We start from the raw sequence: 12,584 nt of genomic DNA, 5'->3' as shown, positions 1-12,584 counted from the left end.
TATAAAAAATAATAAAAATATACAATATATAAAAGTATAAAATCCATGGCAGCTGGAAAAAGGTACAAATCCATAATCCAGCATTCAACATAACTAAGCAGTGGGCTCCATTCCACTCCCAGAGCACAGAGCCACGTCTTCAAGGGTGGTCAACAGGAATAAGGCCAGTTTGATCTCTGGAGGAATGATATTCCAGGGGTGGGATGCCATGACAGAAAAGGTTCTTCCTCAGTGGTGAAATCCAACTTTTTTTACTACTGGTTCTGTGGGCGTGGCTTGGTGGGCGTGGAATGGCTTGGTGGGCGTGGCAGGGTAAGGAAACTGCAAAATCTCCATTCCCACCCCACACCAGGGGAAGGATACTGCAAAATCCCCATTCCCTCCCCACTCCTGGGGGAAGGATATTGCAAAATCTCCATTCCCACCCCACTCCGGGACCAGCCAGAGGTGGTATTTGCCGGTTCTCTGAACTGCTCAAAATTTCCGCTACTGGTTCTCCAGAACCTGTCAGAACCTGCTGGATTTCACCCCTGCTCTTCCTGTATTTATAGGAAAATAAATACCATATAGCGAGAGCTATAAATAAATCCCTGTAGTTTTGTGATCCTTTTGTCTTTTTCTATTCACCAAATTGCTTTCAAATAGAGCTACAATTGCTTATAAATTCTGGATGGCTGCTGTAAATCTAACCATGGTTTTTTGGAATAGAAGGTGCTGTTTAGTTTACTTACCCAAAGAATGTTTTTCCATTTCTTGGTGTGTATTTTTCTTTTTTGTTTTAATGAAGGGTTAGGTTTTGCAGTGTACTTTTGAGGAGGTTTCATTGATAAGTGTCTCTCATTGTAGAGTGCTTGTCTGAATACACTTGTTATGCAAAATTCATAATTATCCTATCAAAACAAGCACAGACATATATCAAAGGCGTATCTTGTATATGTTTTCAAGTCACTTAAAATAACTCCATTGTAAATCATTAGTTGAAGTGCAAGTATTTTTGTGTTAAAAGAAATAGAAGTAGGACAAAATCCTGGCTTTACCTATGTAGTTGTATGGGACAATATAAAATGTATTTTATAGTAAAGCAGGTTGATGTGCTAGGATGGTGCTTTTTTCTTCTCTACATTATATTGGATTAAAACATTGTTTTTATTATAGAATAAAGTATCCCCTTCCAAAAGGTCATTAATATCTGCTAACTTGTTCTCATTCTGCTTCCTGTGATATTTTCAGACTGGCCAGTGACATGTTCTTATCTTATTACTTGTACTGTGAAGCAAAAAACTTTCCTAGGCTTAAGAGCAGTGGGAAATGTTAAATGTAGAGAAATGGACATCCTGCATGGACATCCTGGGCAGAATTCTGTCCATGGGCTCCATCAAGCCTTTGTCTCTTATGGTTGGTAAAAGTAATAAAATACTGTGATTATTTTGGTTGCATTGCCTAAGCATGCAGTACAAGCAAAGAAAGATCCCTTGCTGACTGGAGAATTCTGGGAGTTGAAGTCCACACACCTAAAGTTGCCAAAGTTGAAAAGCACTGCAATAAATATATACCCAGCACAGAAATAACTTTTTCTATTCATCTTTCTCATATGCATGTGCATGTGTTTGAAATCTGAACCATCATACAATCCTTATTTGTAGCCACAGTATATTGTTAAAATTGTTGCACTCTCGTTCTCTCATAAAGAATCGAGTGAAAAAGTTTTTGAAGGACATATACATATTCCTTCTTCTTTTTTTTTATTAAGGTTTTATAAGTTAAACAAGAACACAAAACAAAAATACACACAAACATGAATACATTAAGACAATACAAAAGAAAAAACAAACCAACACTAACTCAGTCCACTGACTGACTTCTGAAAGCTGTTGCATCGGTGGTTGTTTTCTATTTCGTCTATTTTTATCTATACATGTCTATTTTACATATTTACTTATTTAGACATTTGTACATATCCAAGTTTTCTTCTTTATGAAAATATCAATTACTTTTATATAACTTTCTAGAAATCCTTCTAAGTGTTTGTCTACACAACCATTCTATCCTGCCTCCTGCATAATTGTCTGTGTTTCTTGGTTGGATTCACGAAAAGTATGATTTGTTGGTCCTATCTTTCCCTCTAACCAGGAGTACCATCTTTGCCAGACTAAATAGTAATTGGTATCGTCTTTCTCTTGCAATTCTTTTGTAAGTCTGTCCATTTCTGCACATTCTGTTATTTTCGCAATTATTTTTTCTTCTGTTGGTAATAGTTCGGATTTCCAGTTTTGAGCATACGCTATACGTGCCACTGTTAAGATGTGAATAATAAGATATTTCATCTCTTTGGTATATTGTGGTGTGGTCAAAATTGTTGCACTCTCGTTCTCTCATAAAGAATTGAGTGAAAAAGTTTTTGAGGGACATATACATGTTCCTTCAAAACACCAGCTAACAGGCACCATAAAGCATTTCTAAGGATATGTCTGCATGACACTGCTTATGACTGGGATAATAGAATGGGAAGGACTGGAATCAGCCCATTGCAGCACTCATTGGTTGCTTTCAATTACAGGCATCTCCCCATGCCCTATCCCTCCAGTTCACTGCTATGACTTCTCTTCATTTTCAATTTGGTTTGTGTTGTTAGACTGACATGGCATCAGAAGCAGCAGAGCAGCAGCAGCAGCAGCAAGTTTGCTGCAGAAAGTGTTACATCCAGACTAAAAATAAACTATAAAGTAAATTATATTTTCAAAGGTGACTTGTATTTTGCTTTCTCTGACAATATTGGTGCTTCACTGGAATAGCTCCTGCTTGAGATTCAATCTCCACCCTTTTGGCCTCCCAGAAGGCCATTAAAACCTGGTTTTTCCCACAAGTGCTGGGCTAGGATGGGGTTGAGTCCGGAGGCTAATAGTCTGGTTGATCTGGTGCCTAATGGGAAGGGTGGTTCTTGTTTTAGCAGTTGTTATGAACTGCCTAGGATCATTATATAGCTTGGGTGGCCATAACAGTCCTCATTGGACGATAATTTCATTGCAACCTGCCTGTCAGACCCTTGTAACAACAAATGTGTTAGTTGTTAGGTCACTATAAAGAGTGCCCTGGTCTACCTGCTGTGACGCAAGTAGTATCACAATCACTAAAGAAGGTGGTAGAAGCTTTTTGTGTCATTGGGTATTTTCCTGCATGGTTCTGACAAGAAGGTTGTGCCAATATTGCTGGAGCAATTTAAAGGTTTAGATTTAAAGGGTCTGACTTGCTGTTTTAGACCTCTGTCAAAACTTGCCTTTAGAACAATTTCATGAAATTTTCCTAAAATTTTGGGGAAATCCACTAATTGCTGCTGCTTAATTTGCCCCTCATTAATCTGTTAGGACAGTACTGTTTGCCATTTTCTGTAAAAGGCAGAGACTGGTTATGTAGTCTATTAGTACCACCTGTTGTTAATATAGTTTGGTGAGTCTTTCTAGCGTGCCTAGAATTACTCAGTAGGTAATTTTTTTTGTTTTCTCCATCTTCAGTATTTTCTGGCTGATATGGAAAATATCACCTTGCAGAACATGCTATTTCCAGTGATTTTACTATCCAGTTTGCTCTGGAACAGATACCTCATTTTCAGGTGTGGAATATCTTTTTAAAAATTATGCATCTATTTTGTGGGATCCTTCCTGTTTACTGAATGGCTTTCATTGCCATATCCTTTAGGAGCTGTTTTCCTAAACAGTAGGGGCAAATCTCTGCTTCATCCAAAATAAGTATAGTAATAATCAGGATCAAAGACCGTTGCTAAAGCAGACGTGTGTTAAATTCACATATAATTGGGCATTCCACTTTTAAAACCGACCATTTGTATTCATATCTGCACTCTCTTGCTGCAGACTTTTTAAAATCCTTTCTATATGCCCTATGGGCTATCTGCAGCCATTGCTAATGGTCACTGATGAGCGGTAAATGCACTTCTTCTAAAGCTATTCCTGGCAGTGCCAGCTAATGGCAAACTTTAGTCATAATATAAATATGGCCACAAACCTGGCCGAGTACAGTCTGATAAATGATATGCTGAGGCCTTTACCAGAGCACAAAGAGCACGAGTCTAGAGAGTCCTCCCTTTCCCCCCCAGAATTTCTTCCAGTGAGATTGTTCAGAGGTTCAAATAGTCATTGAACTATTACGTCTGCCTGTCATTGGTAAGCATTTTAGCCAAAGAGGATATTTATTTTTATTTTTATTTTTATTTTTATTTGATTTATATGCTGCCCTTCTCTGGAGACTCAGGGCGACTTACAATGCGTTAAGCAATAGCCTTCATACTTTTGTATATTTATGCAAAGTCAGCTTATTGCCCCCACAATCTGAGTACTCACTTTACCTACCTTAGAAAGGATGGAAGGCTGAGTCAACCTTGAGCCTGGTGAGATTTGAACTTGCAGTAATTGCAGGCAGCTGATGTTAATAACAGTGCTTTAGTCTGCTGCGCCACCAGACATGTGACTTCCATTTTCTGTGCTATTACAGGTAGTCCTCAACTTACAACCGCAACTGAGCCCAAAATTTCTGTGCTAAGTGAGACATTTGTTAAGCGAGTTTTCCCCCATTTTACCACCTTTCTTGTCACAGTTGTTATGTGAATCACTGCAGCTGTTAAATTAGTAACATGGTTGTTAAGTAATCTGGCTTCCAAATTGACTTTGCTTGTCAGAAGGTCACAAAAGGTGATAACATGACCTCAGGACATGGCAACCGTCATAAATATGAGACAGTAGCCAGGCATCTGAATTTTACTGAATTTTGATCATGTGACCATGGGGATGCTGTGACAGAAATGCTATGACAGAAAAACTGTCATAAGTCATTATTTTCAGTGTCGTAACTTGAAACAGACAATAAATGAACTGTTTTAAATCAAGGACTCCGCTTACAAAAAGGGAAAACATATGCAATTTGAATGTATTTTTATTTTGCCATGGGTTATTTTGCATTTCTTTTGCATCTTTTGATTGAGTGTATAAATTCCGGTAAAGCAATTGCTTTTCATAATTTTATTTAAAGCAAGTGAGAGCCATTCTCTTTTCTTCAACACATGCGGTTTTCCCCTGTGCTTTCATTTTTTCTTCTTATACAGTTTTTTTTCTTTAAGAACATGCTATCAAGAAACATCTAGCTCAGTTTTGTCCTTTTTAATTTCATATTGTGATGAATATTTGAGGCTCAATTTGCATAGGTGTATGATACATTAATCAAAGTTTGGGAAAAGTCTGATTTATTTTATTTTATTCAGCGAATAACTTATTCAGGGATTTCTAGTTGTAAAATGTTCTGTAATGCAGTTAAGCTAAGGAAGATGAATGCGTTCCTCTTAGGTACCGTTTAATTTTAACGTTGTTGGATTAATTCCCAAGACAAAAGATACATATGCAGGCTTTGTGTATATATGTGTACAAAATTGGAGCTGTCTACCTGCAAAATGATTCAGAATGAATGCATCTGCTGAAGATGTCAATTTTCATTTTACAATAATGGTTCTAGTCCATATGCTGCAAAATAAAACAGGCAGTGTCTAGTGAATCATCAAAAATCAGAGGTAATGTGAAACAGATTTAAAAGTACAGTACTGGAGTTTAGTATTCTGAATAACTCAAGTCCATACTCTTATCTCCTTCACCTTGTTCATGTTTTGTCTCAAGATTCTAAATTATTTGGAAATAAGATGAAATGTGAAGAAGGAACATCTCTTTATTTAATGTACATCCGTGTGAATAAACAGTTTCTTTAGTACAGTGTGACTATTTGGGCTATTGATTTACCTATTGTCATTAAACTTTTACTGCTAACATAATCTTCTACATACTCAGTGTTTTCCAATCCAAAATCTATTGTGGACCTACATTATTCACAGTTGTCCTGGAAAAACAGGTGGAATATAATTGAGTCTTTCCCAAAGAAAAGCTGCTGCCACCAGTTGTTTGTATATCTCAGCTGTTGTGAATCAGCTCCATGCAATCACATTCCAGAAAGAGGCTATAAAACTTTCAGAATTTTTTTTCCAGAAAATCTACTGTCCTTGATGACTCATGGGAATGAAATGCTGCTTTTCCTCCACTAGAGCAGAGGTGGGGAACCATGGCCCCTTTATGACTTGTGGACTCCAACTCCCAGAATTCCCGAGCCAGCATATTTGGCTCAGGAATTCTGGGAATTGAAATCCACAAGTCATAAAAGAGCAGTGGTTCCCCACCCCTGCATTAGAGGAACAATAATTTCACATGCCCCTTTTCCCCCTGAAAAATCTGTCAAGGATACATAGCCTACATAAGTTCCTTTATCAGAAATTGGTCTTATGTGAATTTGCAGAAGAATTCTTAGGAAAAGTACTTGTAATAAATTATTCGTAGAATTATAGGAGTGTATTTTTTTAAAAAATAGAATAAATGAATATATAGTATAATGGATTGATGTTTATATTAAAATTTGTAGCAATTCTGATTTTATATAAATCAGTGGTGAAATCTGAACCGGTTTACCACTGGTTCGCTGGCTGCGCATGTGTCCCATGCGCCAAAAGTGTGCTGTGCGCATGCATGCACAGTGCACACCAAATGCAAGCTGCACACTCAGTGCGTGCCAAAAGGAGACTTGGGAAGGTAAATAGAACAGTGCGGGGGAGGGGGTGATCATCTGTGGCAAGCATGGGAACCTTTTTAAAAACTTTTTAAAAGCATTTTTTACTACTGGCTCAGGCGAATAGGTAGTAAAAAATGCTTTAAAAAAGTTTTAAAAAGGCTCCAGCGATTGCGCAGCACAGCTGTGATCGTCGGAGCCTCTTTTTTTACTTTTTTAAAGCATTTTTTACTACCTATTCACCTGAACCGATAGTAAAAAAAAAATTCTGACGATTGCGCATTGCTCAGCTGATCATCAGAACTTTTTTTTTTTTTTACTTTTTAGGCATTTTTTTACTACTGGATCAGCGAACCAGTAGCATTTTTTACTACAGGCTTGAGCGAACCGGCCTGAACCGGTAGCATTTCACCCCTGATATAAATGCAGATTTTAATATATGTCTAGTAGAATATTAAATGATTTGTTTAATTGAAGGTTATAAAATTGCACAATTGTTTCTAAGGGATTTTTTTTAAAAAAAATTGTTGTGTATCCCAGCTTTGTTCAAGAACTCAAAGTACAAGTAGTCCCTGACTTATGACTTTAATTTAGCCCGAAATTACTGTTCTAAATCATGCCAGTCGTTAAGTGGGTCAGCACATGACTAGCCTGATTTGACGATATAATTTGGATCAACCAGAACAAACATCTGGTTGTTAAGCAAATGCCACAGTTATTAAATGACCCCATTGTTTGCAATAGCCTTTTTTTTTTTTTTTTTTTTTGGAAACAGGAAGTAAATGCTGTTTTCTGGCAAGAAAAGTTGTACATTGTGAAGTCATGTGATTGCAGGACTCTGCAAATGGCCATGAATGCAGAATAACAGAGTCAAAAGGAAGCTTGGAGATCTAGTCTACCCTGTGCTCAAGCAAGAGACCCTACATCATTACAGATAAACGACTGTTCAGTCTCTTCTTAAAAACCTCCAGTGATGGAGCACCCACAACTTCTGGAGGCAAGCCATCTGTTTTTTCTTGTCCTGCCCTCCAGTACTTTGGAGAATAGGTTGAACCCTTCCTCACTGTGACGATCCCTCAAATATTGGATCTTTCATGTCACCCTTAGTCCTTCTCTCCATCAGACTAGACATACCCAATTCCTGCCACCATTCTTCATATGTTGTAACCTCCGGCTCCCTAATCATCTTTGTTGTTCCTCTCTGCACTCTTTCTAGAGTCTCAACATATGTTTTATATTGTGGCAACCAAAATGGATGCAGTATTCCAAGTGTGTGCTTACCAAAGCAGTATGTGGTACTAACACTTCATGTGACCTTGATACTATCCCTCTGTTGATGCAAGTAGGTGCCGAGCACCCTAAAGGTAATCACATGACGGGGCAGCCATGGGAAGTTTTAAGTACCTTTTAGGTACTTCATAAATCCTTCATAACTTCATAAGTTCAAATTGTTGCCCAGTGACTGGCCTTTAAGCAAGGATTACATCTAGAGGATTACCTCTGATGATGTTACCTAGTTTGGGTAATGAAATGTCTACAAGAAAACAAGCAAGCTCAGAGAGCATCCCATGTCAACCCTGAGCTACGAATATTCTTTATTATTACCTCTAGAGCAGTGATGGCTAACTTTTTTGCCATCGCGTGCCAAAAGCGGGGGGAGTGCGGGGGGTCGCACATGCACGTGCCCACACCCATAATTCAATGTGCCTTGCCTCCTGCGCACGCAAGTGTGATCCCCCACACTTCCCCCGCTTTTGGCATGCAATGGCATGGTGGGCCCAGTAGGCCCATTTTTCTCCCTCCCTAGGCTCCAGAGGCTTTCTTGGAGCCTGGAGGGGTGGGATACAGCCTTCCCCACCTCTTTGGAGGCCCTCCGGAGGCCGGAAACGGCTAGTTTCTCGATTTCCGGTGGGCCTGGAAGGCTAGAAAATCAGTTGACCGGCGTGTGCATGCGTGCTGGAGCAGAACTAAGGCAACGCTCGCATGCCCACAGATATGGCTCCACGTGCCACCTGTGGCACACGTGCCATAGGTTCGCCATCACGGCTCTAGAGTGTTTAGCATACAGTACCTCTTCCTATTTTTCTCTATAACAACAATTCTGTGATATGAGTTGAACAAAGAAAGGGTGGCCCAGTGAGTTTTTATAGCTGGAGTAGGCCTGAATGTTGGTTTCTTTGGTTTCCAATACTTTAAGCAATAGCACTTAGACTTATATACTGCTTTACAGTGCTTTACAGCCCTCTCTAAGCGGTTTACAGAGCCAGCTTATTGCCCCCAACAATCTGGGTCCTCATTTTACCCACCTCAGGAGGATAGAAGGCTGAGTCAACCTTGAGCCTGGTGAGATTTCAACTGCCAAATTGCAGGCAACTGGTAGTCAGCAGAAGTAGCCTGCAGTACTGTACTCTAACCACTGCGCCATGATGTCTCATGATGTTTCCTTTTGGAACATAAGCCAAAATGCACATTTTAGGGATGAACAATCAAGGCAAAGGAGCACTAAATTAATAATGTTTTACTAGCATAGAGCAAATGCAGACTGCATAAAGAGAAAGACTTCTGGGTAATTGGTGATTTCTACAGAAAACTTTTTTTTCCAGTGTACCATGTTTTGCCTTAGTTGTTCATCCCTAAAATGAACATTTATTGTTAGTTATGAGTAGAGGGTCCAGGATTCAATTAAAAGGTAGCAATATTGTCCAGGATTTTAACTTTTCAAAGAATATTTGTCTGATAAAATACAAAGCTGTTTTGAAATAGCCAGTATTGGTTATGGCCTTCACTGGAACACAAATGGTAGGATTTTGAAGCGTGTTAAGTGTGTCTATTTTTCCTTCCTTTTCATCACCCTGTTAGACAAACTAAATTCAGAATTATTGCTCTCCACAAAATAATATACATTGGCTCTCCTCTGCACAATCAACATGAGCATGTCAGAATATTGAATTTATTCCTCAGCCTTGTATCAAATAGTATCTTTTCAGTGCACAGAATGACCTCAGACAGTTAGTGTTTTTAGATCTCTGTGAACCTTTGAGTATTTATTACTTTAAAGTATTCAGATTTATTGAAAAGAAAGTGTGGTGCAGGTGGGATCTCTCACTCCACACTAGTCTTTTGTCTGATGTTTGATAGCTGTGTTCTGCACTGGAAATAATTACTTTTCTCACATATGGCAGAAAATACTTTTGAGGTTGATAGATTATTGTAGTTTAAAGTACTGGAAACTATTAGGGCAGTTCTGTTTCAGAGTTACTTTAAAGAAAGACATCTAAATTATTTTCTTTCTTTCTCACAAAATGAGAAAAATAAATAAATCCATAGGGACTGTGTTCATGTAACAAGCTTGTTCTGGATTCTGGATTAACAGACTTTCCCAATTTGTGCAGTACATTGAAATATTAACTATAAGCTAAGCCACAGACACAAAGAAAACTATACACGTTAAAAAAATCTCAGCCAAGGTTATCACTGATTTGGTTAATACAACCATTCTGTATGTGTGAAACTTAATCCAGAATGGTTCTGTATGGAGCAGGGGTGTCACACTCAAGGCCCGCAGGCCGGATCTGACCCATGGGGTGCTTAGATCTGGCCTGCGGGGCCAGTCTGGAACTAGCAAAGGACTGGCCCATGGTGCCTCTGCTAGCGAAAATGGGGCACAGGCAGGGCGCACACGCTCCCTCTGCAACCACTTTTGACCTCTGGAGTGGCCCAGGAGGCCTTCCAGGCCCAAAATGGGGCCTCTGGAGTGGTCCAGGAGGCTTTCCAGGCCAAAACGGGGCCTCTAGAGTGATTCAAGGCCATCCTTGAATCAGAAGGTTATAAAAGGGAGGAAAAGTAAATATTAATAAGTAATATTTTACCTTTCAGGCTTGCAGGATTCTGCTACTAGCCTATGTCAGTTTCTTGATCTGGTCTGTCTCTCATAAGGTGATCAAGTAGATCAAGTAAGTATTAAAAAAATGAAATCACAGAAATGTATGCCTCCCTATTTTTATAAGTTTATAAAACCATGTCTACAGAGGTGCGGTCCTGTGTCATGCCCACCATGGCTACATCCACCATGGCCATGCCCCCACCCACCCCCACCCGGCTCTCCAAGGTCAAACCCAATCCTGATGTGGCCCTGAATGAAAATGAGTTTGACACCCCTGGTATAGAGCATAATTGGCTATTATTGAGACCATTGCCCCATTACCTTATTTTAAAATTATATATGAAACTATTTGACAGACTTAGAGTTCATTATGCTTCTTGTTTCATTCATTCATCGATTTTGTTTCCTGAGAGTTCAAATAGCTCAATTCTACTCTAGAGTCCAGGGAGACTACAGACACTCAAATCCTTTTTATATCTATCGATTTTTCAGCTCATTAAAGATTGTCTTATCTTAGAATCTTTCTTTTGCTAAAGTTTGTTTTTTCCTTGATTTAATGAAACTTGGTAGTTGACAGTGTGATATATTTGTTAGCTCAATGAGAGAAATACTTTGGAGTTCCAGCTGTTTACTTTCAGTGCAGATGGCACCTCCATGGAGAAATTCTCAGCCCAGGATTTGTTTTTCAGGGAAATTTAATATATATGCAATTCGTCTTCTTTTGTGAAATTGAATATCTTTGAAAATTGGCTAATTGGATTTTGAGATTATTCTTTGCAGAAGTAATGAGCAAATGACAGTAAACATAAGTCTCCCCTTGGTAGGCAATCTTTTTGTCCTGGAGGCTACGCATAAAAATAAAATCATCACTTACTACAGGGAGACAGGGCAGTGCTAGCATAATATCACAGAAGTGGGTACAGTACATATTTGACCATCTCTGTATTATTGCTTTAAGTAATGCAGATTGTATGCAAAGGTCTTATGGATTTTATAACAATGACAATAACGATAGTTAATCAGCAGAAAAATGTAGGATTGCAGCATCTGTAAGAGCCATAAAAAGAGATGGTAGCTAAAAGAGTTTACCATCTCATGCCACTTTCTATGAAGAATGCTTTGGTAGCATCCATTATGCACTGGTTAACTGTGAGTGCCATAACATTCTCCCTTTAGGCAACCAAGAGTATCCAGCGAATTTGGGAGAGACCAATAAAGTTCCTTAGAGCTGGTTCTTCCACTGATGAATGGCCAACCTGATGCTAGTAAGTCACAATATTTTGCAAAACAGTACATTTCCTTCTCTTATCTATAAGCCCAGTTCTTAATTTGCAAAGGTTGCCTTTTAATCTCTAGATGAAAATTATTCTTAAGAACCACGAACTGTCAGCTCCCCACTAGGTAGATCAGACCAGAAAATCAACTCCATGGGAACAGCAGAATTATACTTTATTGAGTTTGGTTATAACAGAATTTTGAAAAGGCAGATTGCACATTTACCTCCCTTCTTTCTCATATTCCACTGAATCAGGAAGGTCCCTGCCTGAGCTGCCTCCAAATATTATCTTGATTCTCAGGGTTTAAAAAATGCTTTAGCTATTTTTGTCGTGGTAATGATTCTTGCAATTTTTTTGTCACCGACACTTTTCTTACTCTCTACCTGGTAAATAGATGATATTCCTCCCCTTTGAGGAAATAAAGATAGTTATGACAGAGAATTTTATTAATTTATTAGTCTTCATCTAGCTTTGGTTAAAATAGTTCAGTCAAATTGAAGTTTTAGTGCAACACTGGGATTAAAATCTGTTGTCTTAACTAGAATTCTATATATGTTAGAGATGGAACTTTTTTTGTTGATCAAAAGCAGTCTCACTAGTTTGGTTTTGTTTGTACAAGCTCTGGTTAGGCAATGTTTCAGGGTCACTTCATACAGTGGGAGGCCTGAGAGCTCGTCCCAGTGTATTCGAATTACAGTACAAATCAATATCAATGGCACGGATGATAACCAGCAGAAGTTGGAGCTGGTGTAATGATTGAGGGTGGGTGGGGGGTGGAGTTTACCATCTCCTATTAGAGTGGCCACCTGATTCCTCTG

General features: G+C 38.8%; 1 protein-coding gene across 17 annotated transcripts in view; it reads left to right on the top strand.

Annotated features, from left to right (window-relative positions):
* The window catches only part of DGKZ (diacylglycerol kinase zeta), a 159,819-nt gene that overhangs the window by 66,360 nt on the left and 80,875 nt on the right, over positions 1-12,584 (top strand). For 2 of the 17 annotated variants that reach the window (XM_087876576.1, XM_060687588.2), the window contains exons 1-2: positions 10,488-10,559; positions 11,666-11,754. The exons of 14 other annotated variants lie outside the window; for them this stretch is intronic. The gene's annotated coding sequence lies outside the window, so the exon portion shown is untranslated. Of the gene's footprint in view, positions 1-10,487; positions 10,560-11,665; positions 11,755-12,584 lie in introns of those variants that run through there. One more of the 17 variants, XM_087876570.1, reaches the window with a different exon arrangement.

The sequence above is a fragment of the Pantherophis guttatus genome, chromosome 1 (genome assembly GCF_059756535.1).
Source record: "Pantherophis guttatus breed Tessera chromosome 1, ASM5975653v1, whole genome shotgun sequence".
NCBI classification, from domain to species: Eukaryota; Metazoa; Chordata; class Lepidosauria; order Squamata; family Colubridae; genus Pantherophis; species Pantherophis guttatus.
This window is presented reverse-complemented; position numbering and strand designations above follow the sequence as displayed.